The 15,838-nt window shown below is 33.0% G+C and overlaps 1 pseudogene across 1 annotated transcript; it reads right to left on the bottom strand.

The window, feature by feature from the left end:
- Positions 1 to 558: 558 nt before the first annotated feature.
- LOC143592017 (tryptophan aminotransferase-related protein 2-like) lies at positions 559 to 6,082 on the bottom strand (annotated as a pseudogene). The gene is made up of 5 exons (XR_013145835.1): positions 5,854 to 6,082; positions 2,314 to 2,617; positions 1,441 to 1,722; positions 1,067 to 1,338; positions 559 to 966 (listed from the first exon to the last, which is right to left on the bottom strand). The product of XR_013145835.1 is annotated as a tryptophan aminotransferase-related protein 2-like (transcript).
- Between the last annotated feature and the right edge of the window lie 9,756 nt (positions 6,083 to 15,838).

Here is a 15,838-nt window from a genome sequence, read left to right as displayed (position 1 = left end):
CATCATAACCCATTTAACTTTTAAAATTTATCCATCTTGACCTAAAACAACCTATTTGGGTTGGGTTTGCTACCCTTACTTATATCCATGCATTAATGACTTGTACAATTCAAGCCATTTATCTGTTTTAAAATTTTTTTATATTGACACGTCTATAAAAATAAGCTTGTTAAATTGGTATGTTCAGATTTAGTTTTAATCAAGTTTTTAGAAAAGATATAACAAGAAAACCAAAAAGAATCAAGTTAGAGCAAAACTTATGTAAACAATAGGGATGAAAGTTGTAATTATTTTTTAAATTAACAAAATTGAACTATAGTTGAGATACCAAACTTGTGATTATATTTGTTGAAATCAAATGAACGTGTGTAGATTGTATTTAAAAGACCACTTTGTCCTTTGTTACACTTGTACCTTATATATTGTAAATTGTAAATCTATTAAAACAAATGTTTTAATTTGTCCTTATTTTGTGTATTATATATAGTAAAGATAAAGATAGATGTTTTGTACTTTTTGTGTGTTATGTTGAAACCAAATCATAGTTAATGTACCTAAATCTTTGAGGTTGTCTGTTAACATATAAAAACCATTTACTGAATAATATTTTAAAACTTTGTTAATGGTGACATTTTCTTTGCATACAACCTGTTCGACAAATGCCTCACATAACTTAAACACCATTTTCAAATGGTAAAGAAAACGTCTTTTTTATACGGACCTATGGCTAACCCACGGTCCATTATCTAGCCGAAAATAACAACACAAGTTGGCTTCTTTTTCATGATCTAATCGTAGGCAATCGTTCAGTTAAGACCTTAAATTCGCTCTCTCGGCTTAGCATGCTAACCCGAACATATTTCATGCTTGCCCCAAACTGCTTCCCGCCTCGCGTTAATATCTTATGCTGCCTTAAATAACTTTCACAATCATCCACTTCTCCCTCACATTTTAACCAAGCAAATGCTACATTACAAGAAACAATATTAATGTCAATAGTCAATATAGTTTATGTAAACTTAAGTCTTAAACTAATAAACTACCATAAATTTTATTGTGAAATTACCAGGCAGTTGTCCGAAAGTCCGACCGCTGAACGAGCATGTTTGCAGTGGAAAACTAGGCAGACTGAAATGTGCGGTTTTGTTCACGGCTTCTCTAATCCTCTTCCATCTATCTGCCATGAGTTTGTGGCTATAATCAAAAAAATTAGTCTCAGATACCGCTTGCAAAACCTTTGCTGCTCGGATTTGTGAATCTTTAGACACGCCAATTGTATTGATCTCGATAAACGTGGTCATTTTCTTAGCAATCTCTCTATCTTTCACAACAGCCCAACTACATGCAACATATTAAACCGAAAACCTTAATATATGTAGTTCTTTAATTTCGTCCCGAAAACAAAGATAAAGTTATAATTCAACGGGTATGAGAGTGTACCCTATTCGGGAACCAGCATGGCCAGTACTTTTGGAGACGGTAAAGAGCATGATATCATTGTCTGCAGGTAATAATATTGGTGTATATTGCGGCCAGTAATAAGCGAGATCATGAATCAAAATCCCTTTTATCTCCTTTGACTACATCTTGTCTCGTGAATCCATCGGGGTTGTTAGGAGATGTCACGAGCTCGATGTAGGGTTCTTCTTTGTTAAACGCGTATGCATCACCCGCCCATTTGTGTAGCCCTGATTTCAAGTAGTCGGTCATCAATGGGTACGACTGCAACCATTATTATGTCAGCAGTCAGCTCACATGTGGAACAAACTATAGTATTAACTAGTTTGAGGCCCGTGTATTACACAAATAGTTCTTGAAAGTACAATCTTTAATAAATAATTAGTATATAAGAAATACTAAAGACATTAAACACTATTAATACAGTCGTTGTACAATAGTATTTAAAACAACTTTAAAGTAAAAGATAATTATAAATGTCAAATGTTTGAAAAAAAAATAGAAAGTAGATATTAAATTAACAAATTTTGAAGCATAAATTTTAAGAATGATAACTATTATTTTATTACTATAAACTTGTTAAAATGATTAGCAAAACTTGTAGCCTTTTATTAGAGAGTATAAATGAGCCTGCACATTTTTGGTGGCTTGTATACTATGTGTATTATTATTATTGTGTCATTTAATTTGACATCTTAATCTGTTAAGCAAGAGTGTGACACAAGGAACAAAGTCATTAATTAAAGACCGAATATTGAAAAATAAAATCATAATTTTTGAGATATTGCTTTAACAAGAAGCGATCGATAAATAGTTGTAGAAAAGCATGTATGTAGTAATGAAGTTGTAGATTACCGAGTAAAACGGAGCTGCAGACACGACGTTCATGGGACCAGAACCATTGGGCGGTGAAAGAGCGTAAAGTGCAGCCTGATAAAGCTGTGAAGAACCCGTCCCCACAACAATGTGTCGACCCTCTGTGATCGCATTGCCAACCACTTTGTGCAGCCGTATGACTGCAGTCACAAGCCCGGGCTCCAAAAACCAGCAAACGTTTTTTGTACCCGAAAAATAACTTATGTGTTGCCAACTTGAAGTCACAACCTTTGTTTGTTCACCATTTTGTTTCCAAAAGTTCTCATACATTGTCGGGTCACCGCTACAAAAGCGACAAAATAATACAATGATTAATATGTTGTATATATTTTAATTAACCAAATAGAAAGATGTTATGCGTGTTTGTTTGAGCTTCCTTGTAACTATTTCTTTAAGTCTTTAACGTTGGATTTGTCTATAACTTAACATGAACAAGACTAACATCATAACATGTTTCTTTTGTGAAGTTTAACCAACCACAATACCACATGATAAACAGGTACGTCGTATATAAACAGACCGGTCTTGTGGCTTCAATACTAATACACGTGATTCTTTAAAAGAGCACCATTATGACATGACTTAGGCTATGTGTAGTGGAGGGGCTATAAAATGGGACGTTTTGTACCATGTGGCGTCCAGTCAACAAATGATGGGTTTTTATTTTAGGGGTGTAATAGTGTTGTAGCCTACATGCATATATATCACACACTCAAATATAATAATAATAAACTCAACTCACAAGCAAGAGAGAAACAGTCCTCGCCCCCACCCTTTTCGCCCATTTTGTCGCCCAGGGGGCGGTGTTCTCGCCCCCTTTCGCACTTCTTTGCCGCCCACTACACATAGCCTAAGTGATTGATTTAACGACGAACAAAAGCATAGTTGTAGTGCGGCAAAAAAAAACTTGTCGCTCGTTTAAAACCTGCTTGTTTATAAACGAGCCAAGCCAACCTAAGCTCGACTGACATAAACTCGCTTGTTAAGCTCATTCAAGTAATTAAGCCGGCGTGTTAATGTTTATAACCAAAGACCTAAAGTTAATTATACTTCGTATTCAATTATAAATGTAGGCACATAACATGGTCCATGAGCCAACTTGTGGCCGCCATAATATTAACTTTGGTATTTGATTTTACTTAAATCGAATAAGAAAATATTTAATATTTTTTTTAGTTTAAACCTATACTAAATTTTACTTAATATAATAGAGCAAATATTTAATATTATTTTTAATTTAAACCAGCTAGCTGGAGCTTTTTACAAGCCAAGTTGAATTAGCTCAACTTTAAGCTCGTAAAAAATAAACAAGTAAACCGAGTTGATTCGTTTAACTTCAAGCCCGAGTCCAAGCTCATAGCTATATATAGCAGCAGCCAGATCATGCAATGATGCAAATGGATTTGCTACTTTAATTAAACTAAATAAAGTGTAAAAGTTATAATGTTATTATATATATTGTTAAAAGGATGCATGAAGAAAGCAAAAGACAGTAAAGCAAAGCAGTGGAAATGATTATGGAGGACGGTGGCGGTGGTGGAGCTAGTGGTGGCGGGTTAATGGTAATAATGAGTTAAAAAAAAAGTTGGTACATGAAAACGAAAGCAAGAAGACAATAGGAACGTTAACCTAGAGTGCACGTTAACAATAACGCTAGACCCAAGAATTGGTAAGTTAAAACTTTGGAGGTGAAACTAAAAAGAGATTACTGGCTCCCTCTAAACCTTACACCTATTGTTGGAATTCACAACATCGTCTTCTGTTGTTGTTTCTCTTCTAACTTATATGTATGTTAATGTATAGAGATAACTAGACGCCAATATGGTGTATGGTTTTCAAATCACATGACACTGTCGCCATCTCATTTGAGTTGGATGAAGCCATGCACCCAACTCAAATGGATTCAATTTTTACATTTACTGTACCTGGATAACTAAAATACAAACAAAAAATTCTAAAGTACGTGTAGATATTGCCAGTAATTTTGTGATTTTTTGATATTTGAGGGTAGAAATGAGGTGGTCGTGTAGGATTGGGCGGTGCATAGGTATTAGGTAATACCTATGACTATCCTTCCCCTTTATACGCATAGAATTTAACGATGCAAGGATAATACCCATAAATACCCCTTCACCTTTATACGAGTCCCGTTATTGTTTCGTTTCTCCTTACAATATATTGTATTGTAGTACTCCCTTCGTCCCATTTTAAATGTCAATTTTTCTATTTTTGATTGTCCCAATTTAAATGTCATTTCTATACATATAAATTCAATTTCCAATTGTGCCCTTACTATTACATATAGTGGATTTTTTAGCCAATGAAGAAAAATGGTTTTTAGCCGTAATAACTTAAAGGACATTATTTTCATTTTACAGCTCATAAAATAAAATGATCAAACATTTTTTAATTTGTGTATTTTAGGTCACATGACATTTTAAATGGGACAGATGGGGTATATTCTTATAAACACTTAAAAGTGTTCACTTAAATATTAGAAAACAACATATTTTATTTCACTTTTGGGAAGTGTTTGGTTCGGTAGTTGTTTGCATTTAATTTTATAATTACGGGAAATTGTTTTCCATGGTCGTGCAGAATTCATAAATGTATTTATGAAAAAAAATAATAAAAAATCATAATTTAATTATAGAACTCAATAATACCCATGTCCTAGTGTTAATTTGATTGCAATTCATAAATGTGATAGTTTGATTTAAATCCTTGCTAACGTAAGATTTGACAAAATTAAAATTAAAAAAAAAATGTTGATCAGTCGTACTTTATCAAAACATGTGCTTTAATATTGAATTCTCGCTATAAACAATCTCTCTCTACTAACTCTTTTAGTAGAGTTCGTTTGATTTTTTTTCATAAGACGTTTGAAACTATTATCAACACCCCGGTAAATCTTCTTGAGACGATATGTAAAACGAGCATACCAGTTTTGACGTTACAAACCTGATTTATTCAGAAACATCATCAAAGAAGAAATCCATTGCTAGAGGAAATCCCCCTTGAGTAAGGTAAACCTGATACCATAAAGATCTCAGTGATGGATTTCTTCCTTGATGATAGATCGGCCACATTACCTTACCGAAGATGTATTTATATTCATTCATTTACGTTCAAAAATTATTAAGAACACAAAACCAAGGAGTCGTTTTTAGAATGACAAACCAAAAACGTCAAGAACTTAAGAATATAAAAATATAAAAGCGTATAAATGTTCACGAACATAAACAAACGGACTATTTCATTAATTCATAAAAAGGAGACTAATCATTCGGTTCATTTGAGGTATAAACTAATGTTTCATTATTCTGCTATTAATCATCAAATAAGCTAAACTTTTTCCAAGTTAAAAGTAATCACTTTTAGGAAAAATCATGTTACACTTATTATTACTTATATTATATTGTTAAATATAGTAACAACACTAGAATTATTAATACTATCATTATTATTATTATAAGTTTTAAATATCAATTATTCATAAAGTTGTACTACATCACTTACTGGTCTAAATTGATTACAGCACTCCCCTCCAAGCCATCATGCACCTCCTGTGTTATCTTGTTCTTGTCACCATTAAAACAACATCCATGTAAATGAAGCATGTTACCCCAACTGGATGTTAATGTTTCAACATCCTCATAGCTTATTTTCCAAATCAACCCCATGTTCATAGCCAAAGACACCACTAGAACATGTTTCAAAAAGAACACATAATCTGCCATCTTTTTTTTTTGTTACAAAGAAGTAAGAAGATGATTTAAGATGCAATATAGGTTAAGAGGTTGAAAAGGACTGGACAAAGGATGAGTTTGATGGATGATGAATCTAGACAGAGAGACAGTGGCATTTGTCTCGAGTATTGGGTGGGTTAGATAGTGATCTACATCGGTTGTTGGAATCGATAAGAGTGTTTAGTGAATCAAGATTGAGATACAGAGTTTAAAACGAAGCAAGAATTTGTGCTTGTGGGGTGGAGAGAATGGGCTTTATAGTTCTTTTTCAGTTCACCAGTTAACTTTTCCACTACCTAGTAGCTTTTTTAAAATTATCACGGAGTATAAATTGTTATTATTAGTGTTTGTAACTGCCCAATACTCGAGCGTATACTTCTTAGACGAGATATCAATCGTTTAAATTAATTTGATAATTCAAGTCTGAATTACCTAGAAACCTGTCGAGAAAACAACTCACCAATACGGAAAAGCCTTAATTGAGCCGGATTTTAAATCAAAAACAATAAAGATCTCAAGTTATTAAATCAGAAGGTCAATTACAACTACATGGTAGTTACTTTTTTTTTCCTTTAAAAGTAAATAAATATTTTAATATTCTTTTAATTGCAAATTATAATATTTTTACACTAAAAACGCTTGGACCAAGACTCTGTTTAGTGGATGAAGTTCACATGAGAAAGTTTTACTTCATGTGACCTCACGTTACCATAATGGTTTTTTGATAAAAGTGGGTGTAGTAGATTAAGCCCATGTCATCATTATCTTATTATTATTATAACCCAAACCAACCAACCAACCAATCAGACCCTACCAATCTCCCAAACCAGCCAACCAATCACACCCTACAAATCTTCCCGCATTCGGCGCTTAATGAAAAGCGCTCACCCCCCCCCCACCCCCACCTCCAAATCGCTCAAAGCGCCCCCGGATTTTTTTTTTGGGGGGGGGGGGGGGGGGGTTCCCCTACGCTTTGAGGTTTTTGGGGTGTTTGGGGTGAGAGAAGCACTTCCACTACATGTGGCTTAAGTTTTTTAGATGATGGCTAGTTAATAAAAAAAAAAGTATTGTCACATCATTATCATGTATATGAGATATTAAGGCTATGTGAATTGGGGCGTTTTGCGCCATGTGTCGCCCTTTCTCGCCCCATTACGCATAGCCTAGCTAACTAACTCATCAAACTTGTGTAGGAAATGACATGACCTAATATCTGACCGTCACTTAGCCCAATAAAATGTCTCGCGGCACCAAATTCTGTTTTATACATATTATTATATAATATTATATATGATGATATGATAATAGTAACTCAATGGTCTTTGAAAATAATATATCATTCACTACAACTTCGAATTATATTTTAAAAATAAAGCCGGTCACTTTACAGATCGTTCCACTTTTCTGGTTATACCGACGTACTAGATTATTATTAAAAAAATCCAAACAATTATAAACCTTATTCATGGCGGCTAAATGGGATTAACACTAAACTTATAAGACCCATGTTAAAAAAGAAAAAAAATATCCATTTTAAATAGACTCCCTTTTTCTTGTTTGGGGCCGTCACGATAAAAGAAATAAAAAGAGAGTATTTTCATAATCGGAAGGGTTTGGATCGGACTTATAAGACTAAGTATAGTGGTTTAATTATAAAATGAAAAATGTCATGTTACATCACTATGAGACAGCATAGGGTTTTTCACTAACTTTACGCATGAAAATGCGTAATGGTAATTTAGTCATTTGCCTAAGCTTAACATAAAAGTTAACTTTAATACCCAAGCTCGTTACAAACTGAAAGCACAAAAGGCGAACTTGTTACTTTTTCTTTTTTTTTTTTTTGAATTTGTTAACATGTTACTTAACTCGATCACTTGGTCCATATTTGCACATCTAAATGAATATATGATTTTGTATAGAATCAAAATTATTAACATATCATTAAGAGCATCTCCGATGAGTGTTTTTTAGCACATGTGTTTTTAGGTGGTCTGTTTGTGTACATCTTAAAGAGCGCTTTTTACTTTGACGGATGGTCGTGTTAGATTTGCCGGCGTTGTTACGTTTTCATGATTTCATCATTACTATTACATCATGTGAATTTAATATTACATCTAATCGTGTATGGGGTCATGGATCTATCTACAATGACACAAATTGATTGTAGTTACAAGCTGGATTGCATAAGTGACCATTGGAACAGAAGAAAGATTACAATGTTGCATAAATCACAAACCTATTCACACTTTTAAGATTCTCCAGATTTAGGTCCTAATATTTTGACCCTAAAGCCATTCATTGCTATCATTTTACTTTATACACACAAGTTCACCCACATGCTGGCATCAATATGTCAACCATGTTGAAGTCACATCTAGCTAAAGCAAATGTATACTTACATATCTGTTGTACCACGATTACACATGGATATAAATGTATAGCATATCTATAGAAAACCATAAAAATGAATATTGATATCGATTCTAATAGTACTGACACCAGTACCTACGTTGTCTTGTCAGTATTGATTTGGTTCGTCACGTTATTGGGACGTAGTTTACGGTACTAAAAAAAATGTTTTATATGGAATAAAACTCCGTTTTTTATCAAAGTTTTATCGGAATGTTGAGGGAAATATTTAATCACAACCATGTACGGAGTATTTAGTTCTGAAAAATTTAAGTAACGCAAGTGATTTGTAATCTAAAGTTACTAAAAACTAAATGGGTTAAAGACGTATATTGTTTTTAGCATCTAGTGAAATTGAAACTAGAATAAACAATGTTTTTTATATCTACTGTTGGACGAACAATGTGTATCTTGTGAGATAACAGTATTGTGTTATATAGATAATATATATTCAATAAAAAAACTAATTATATTAAATAATTTATAAGTACTAATATATTTGTAATCTAAAGTTACTAAAAACTAAATGGGTTAAAGACGTATATTGCTTTTAGCCTCCAGTGAAATTGAAACTAGAATAAACAATAATTTTTATATCTACCGTTGGACGAATAACGTGTATCTTGTGAGATAACAGTAATGTGTTATATAGATAATATATTAAATAAAACAAACTAATTATATTAATTTATAAGTACTAATATATTTGTCATTTATATTTTAGAATATGTTTTTCACATTTAAGTCTTAACTACTTAAACTTAATCAAGGTTTTCAAGCCCAAGGCAAAATCTTATTGGGCTCACTCAGTTAACCCATATCCAAAAGCAAACCCAACCGCAGGCCCGCAGCCGGATATGTTTATTGGTTTCGGTTTATCTTAAACACCTACTCTATTATAGATGTGCACAAAAAACCTAAACCCGGAACCGTACTTGAAAGAAAAATCCGAAACCGGTTTTTTCAATACCCGGGTTTTTAATACCCGAACCCGTACCCGACTCTACCCGTAGGGTACGGATAGGGTATACATTTCTGTACTAAAACCCGAACCCGAACCCGAACCCGATTTGTAGCCGGTAATACCCGAAAACCTGAACCGTTTCCACACTCGGAACCGGGTTTTTCCAATACCCGAAACCGGGTATTTCAAATACCCGATGTATACCCGAAAAATATCTTAAAAATACCCGAAAGGTACCCCTAAAAAGTGCAAACTTTTAAAAAATTCAATCCATACCCGGAAAAAAACCCAAAAAACCCAAATATAGGGTTTTTTCAATACCCAAAAATAGGGTATTCAAATACCCGGTTCTATACCCGACCGGAACCCGATGCATAGGGTATGGTTTTTAGAGACAATGCCCGGAGCATAACCGGTTATTACCAATACCCGATTTTCCAATACCCAGGTATTTAAAAAACCCGATTTGTGCACCTCTAGTCTAAGAAAGAACGGTTATTATTTATTCAAACCAAAAAAGAAGTGAGATATTTGTAGCTATAATGCATCCCATATCCACAATATATTTACATAGGAACAGTAACGGGTGGAATTTGACGGGTTTTAATAAATTAAATTCCGTACTTGATTGTAAAGTTGTGTCTCATGCCCGGAAGAACACATGCTGACAAGTGACAAGCCTTTTTTGGATGGTTGTCAAAATTACTCAAAACTAAAAGCTTTAAGAGTTTACTAGATTGTTGAATCGAAAAGCATCGTGTGTAGTTTACCGGATAACCTTTATGAGACAAAGAAGTGAATAAAAAAAACTGGTCTACCAAAACAAAAGATTTATGCTTGCGTGTGGGATGAATATCATTACAGCACAAGTTAATGGTAAGGAACCGATTACTCGCAAAATTTAAAGACATTATATGCCAACAAAGAAACCGAACATATGACTAGGCATCACGATCATCCACACAACGCTAGACTTGATGGTCCATCCAAGTGATGATCATGTCTGGAATCATTTTGGCGCAAGAAGTCCGAAGCATCCTCTTGGGTTATGTATTGACAAATTCAATATGAATAGTTCCAATACAAAGTTGTATGCATTATGACTTGCTTTTGTAACCTTCTATAATTTACCTCCTTGGATGACATTGAAAAATCATATGTAGTGATGACGGTGAGTATGTTAGCGACAATTTCTTGAAAATCTTTGGCGTACAAGGAATGATTTTATATTAAATAACATACCTGTGACGATAGTCAAGTTGATTCACGACATTAAAGCCACTTTGTTTCTATGGGTTAAACACAGGAGCCAACGAGCATGTCTAGATTGTGAGAGGTGGTGTTAGTTCAATTTTGTCATCTACTCTCTACAATTCTTTCGTGTTTTCGGTTTTGTTTGTTTAGTGATTGTTTTTCTGATTGGAGGACTTGCTTCTTGTGAAGCTTCCGTTTGTTTTCTTTGTTTAAAGTTGGCATTTAATAAAAAACTAAAGATTTTGTATTTAAAAAAAATATAAATACAAAAAATAGAAACGAGTAATTTTTTTATTACTAAAACACTATTTTGAAATTCCATTTAACCTACAAATGTGTTATATACAACTAGCATGGTTTGATGGTAAAGATTTATAACCTTCCGCAAAAAAGGTTGTAAGTTCTACTTGAAATAATTAGGAAATATTAGTCATTAAAAAAAGCTACAAACATCTTAGAACAAAATTAAAATACATTTCACACCAAAACACATCATTTTGTTTTAGAGTAAAAAATATGAAGTCATTCATTAACTAACACTAAGTAAAGCCCCCACTCTCGTTAAATTATGAATTAATCATAGGGGGTTGGTAATTAAGTAGACTTTTGTTTCAAACAAGATTTGTAAAACCCTAATCAACTTGGTTTAGAAATATTGGTGTTGCACTTGATTTCTACTTTCACCTTTTCATCAATCCAAACAACTTTTCCCAAATCTAAAAACATTAAGGTTGCAATGTACAAAATCTAATGCATAAGGTACAAGCCATGACTGCATCAAAGTTAGTTTGACAAAATGGAATTCACCCAAATGAAATGAACCTTTAATTGCATCTACTTTAGTTGGAGGGGCAAGGAAACAGTAAAAGGCATGGGAAAGTTAAAGACAAGTGGTTGTGAAACAAGAGGCAACTTGATTGGTGATGTAAACAAATAAGGAAGCAAATGGGGCCATTGTTGTTTTCCATTTCAAAACTCCATTGTTGAGTAGTCACCTTCAATGTTCCACTCTTCTATACACTCTAACTCATTGAATAGAAAGTCTTATATCTTGTTTCTTTTCTGATGTATTATGTTGTCATATCAATTTTATATGAAGATGTAACATAGCTTATGACATTTGAACCATTCTGTATAAAGAATACCCCTCAATGTTCACTAATATCTCAAATGTTCTGTAGGGATCTTTATGAGATTTCGGTGTCCCAGACAAACATTGGAAAAAAAAAAGTTATTGTAGCGATAAACAAAGTTAAACGAATTTAGATGCTCTGTTGGCATTTTTCGAAGCAAAGCTATTGATCAACTCTTCACAATCAATGAGTCGATCGAGTCCCCAACGTTTAGAATTCTAAACGTTGACTAGGTAAGCTTATTCTAGATTAAACCTATTGTGCACTACTGGGCTTGATATCAAAGAGTTAAATATGTTGGACTAATTATTAATTAACTAAATGGGTTGTGAGCTAACTTGAGTAACTTTTAACTTCGGACACTAACTATTAAGTAATTAATTAAGGGCTTAAATAACCTAGCTACTTATTATTCTTTTTAAAAAAGTTCAAGCCTAACTTAGAGTACGTTGTGAATTACCCATAAGTTTTTTATGTGTATAATCGTTTTAAAACTTTGAATCCCTCTAGACTACGGACCATTAGCAGCGGTTGAGGCCCGGCCTACCTCTGAGTCAGCCTTGAACGTAAGTAACCGAACAGTCAAAATATAAGTTTTACTTTAAATTTTTTCAATCACTTCGAAAAATGATTAAGTTAGATATACTTATAAATAAAAAACTTGATTGGACTGAATCAGTGATTCTGTATGATTCAAGTTTTGCCAATGTGTTTATAAGTCATGGGAAAAGATGCATCGATACATAATAGAAATTTAAAACTTATAAGATCTCAAAAAACTTCATAGTAGATAAACTCCTAATTTGGAAATATTTAATTTAACCGAAATTGATTAGTAAAATATTTTGGCGTAAACATGAGTTTTTTGTAATGACCAATGAAAATTTCATTAAAAATAAACAAAAAAAAAATACAATGAAACGGTCGCAACGAGTAGCTGACCACAATTGAGCCACCAACCCACATGGGCAAACAGAAGCCCATTCAAGCCGCCAAATTACAATAAAATAAGTTTCAATTTTCCCATGATAAAACCGAGTCAGTCGATCTATTTTTAATCCATAGATAGTTAAGAGCTTTGATGTTGCCTATTATGCCCGCCATCATCACCTACTTGCCATTAAAAACCAGATCATTTCTAGCATTCCCCAAACACATAAATGTAACAAGACAAACCGTATGAAATGTATGTTTTTTTTAATAAAAGCTGGTGAATAAAAAGCTAAAAAATCAATAAACATGTCCCTCACCAACCGTGTGAATAAAAATTAAATATAATTCCAATAATATTTATAATATATTTATTTAATATTTTTTCCAAGAGACAAAATGGTTAAAAGTGAGTAAATGGGTGGAAAATTGGACCATAAAGACAATGAAAAGATATATACGTGCGTGACACGGTTGGTTGCACGCACCAAAAGCACTTTTGTCTTCAACACATTATTTCAAAATTTCACAAAATCTATTAACAGGTGGCAATTCGATTATGTTTCTTATTATTCATATAAGCAAATAATTTTAAACCAAGATTTAAAAAAAGATTTAAATTTAATTATCAAACTATGTGTTATGGATGTTATGAATTGTTATATATTAGTCCGTCACATAGACAACACGTAGACAATGAATTCACATTTCGCATCAAAACATGTGTTATGTTTGAATAGAATGTGAAATGAGATTATGAAGTGAAATGATTTGTTTCATTATTAATTTAAAATTCAATAAGCATGCCCTCACGCCCTCAATTTGGCTCACACCATCATCCTCACGCAACTTTTCGCGCCTCTATATCGCAGTTTTCACACCCTTTATTGCTTCAGTTACTTAGACATTCAACCTAACAGATTGTGTGGTAGTTACAATTTTCGTTGATATAGCTTAACTTATATGAATAAGTGAATTAACTTTCAATCCAACATGTACAAAATTATCAGTATGGTAGCCCATTCTACTTTCCTATGTTGCCACATCCAAATGTATTGGAAAATTGAAACCATTTCCATATCTTCTTTTAAAATTAAGGGTCAGGATAAAAAAAAATTATACATTTGTTTAGCTACTCAATTTATATAATCAACTTAACAACGAAACTGAAATTGAATACTCTATCATTCTATCAACAGCTAGATATCGTTACCGGCTAAAAGGTCTTTAGTCTAAGTGTTAGATAAGGTTTTGCATTTCCAAAGGATGAAGGTTCAAATTCTCATCGTTGTTAAAAACGTGTAATGAATAAGAAGAATAAGGAGTAGATAAACCATGTGTAGTGGATTGTTTTGGGAGGGGAAAACGGCCCAAAACGTCAGAAAACACCCCCCCCCCCACCCACCCCGGGTGCGTTTTGAGGACCATTTTGTACACAACGGTGGTGAGGGGAGTTGGTCAAAGCAATGACTATCAACATCTTACCACTAAAACATTTTTTGCGAAATGTCTCGTTATTGGCTGGGATATCATGTATCGCAAAACGTCTCTAGGTAGAGTGTTATGACTAGACATGGTCTAATAGTGTTGCTGGGATAAGGGTTAAAACCGAACGGGTAGCTCCACCAATTCATATGTATTAGTTGACCTAGTGACATATAATTAATGATTTTATAACACACCACCTATATTTACGGTTTGTAGCATTTTCAATCATTAAAGAGGCTCGTTTGAACATTTGGTGTAATGGTATTACCTTCTAGATCTAATAATAATAATAATAATAATAATAATAATAATAATAAAACAATATGAAAGTAAATAAGATGAAAAAGAAAAGAAAGACAAACTTATTAGCAATAGGAGTTTTATCTAGATGTGCACGTGTGAGAGAGAAGAAACAAATAAGTATGGATGTTACGCGGTTGTTTATGGGATACCACTTTTTTTCTCTTATTTCTTCCTCTTAATCATTATTGTGGTTGGTGCATGGCCTAACACAATTTATCTGCTCATAACATTTCGGAGCTTTGTAAGGATTGTGTTTGGTGAATATTATATACACAAATATCTAAATATCCCTATATAAAACCTCAATCACCTATTTAATAGCAAATATCACACATGTTAAATATCAAGTTCTTAATTGAATATGCAATACTCAGTCAATGTTGTAGAAACAGCTAAGCGTCAATCGGACGGTTGGATAAGAACTAATGATTAATTATAATTAATCTAACTGAAATATATATGTAGCTTTTCAAATATATAGTAACTAATAAATAAAGGTTTTCATTGCCACGTGTCCTTCTATCAGCCCCTCTCACTCTCGAAATCCCGCCTAAAACATTTCCCATTATTCTTCACTCGTGGATCCCTTACTCGACCCAAATTTAATGTTATAACCTGAACATATATACTCGTCATACTCATACTATGATAATCGTTTCCTTATATCTTCGCTTACCTACACAATTTTCCAACCCCTTTCCTTATCATCAATCGTTCTATTTTGATAACTCAAAGGATCGATTGATGACGTTCTTCAATTTTAACATATTAGAAACCCCAAATGTTTAGAAGAAGGAATAGCTAGAAACGAGTTGATTTGGGTGGTTGTGTACAAGAAAATGTTTAGAGATTTATGTTTTGTTTATAAGTTTGAGAATGATAATTGTAAGTTAACTTTGTCTTTATATAGTGTAATACACAATCTTAATGTATCATTCTTTGATTTTTAAGATATGACTTACATAACTTGAATTGTTTAACCCCAGGTTCCTAACCTAGTATACACATATATACCAAGTTATATATATATATAATTTTCAGTTTTGACCAAATAACGATTAATCAGCGACTAGTAAGTGGCATCGACTAGCCAGCTATTAATCGGGAATTAACCATGCTTGTGGTACATGAGTTATAAATTAAAAAATAAATATATGAACAAACAAGAGTTTTATATATTATGAGTTTGGATCAAATACAAATGAAATTAACGTGCTAAACGTGAGGAATCAAGTAGAATAATTATATATACAAGTATAGTGATGTAAATA

This window comes from Bidens hawaiensis, unplaced genomic scaffold, assembly GCF_021521415.1.
Source record: "Bidens hawaiensis isolate Kalapana, Puna unplaced genomic scaffold, B.hawaiensis_p1.1 tig00040272_1, whole genome shotgun sequence".
Classification (NCBI taxonomy): Eukaryota; Viridiplantae; Streptophyta; class Magnoliopsida; order Asterales; family Asteraceae; genus Bidens; species Bidens hawaiensis.
The sequence above is the reverse complement of the archived record's forward strand: the minus strand, read 5'-3'. Positions and strand labels throughout refer to the sequence as shown.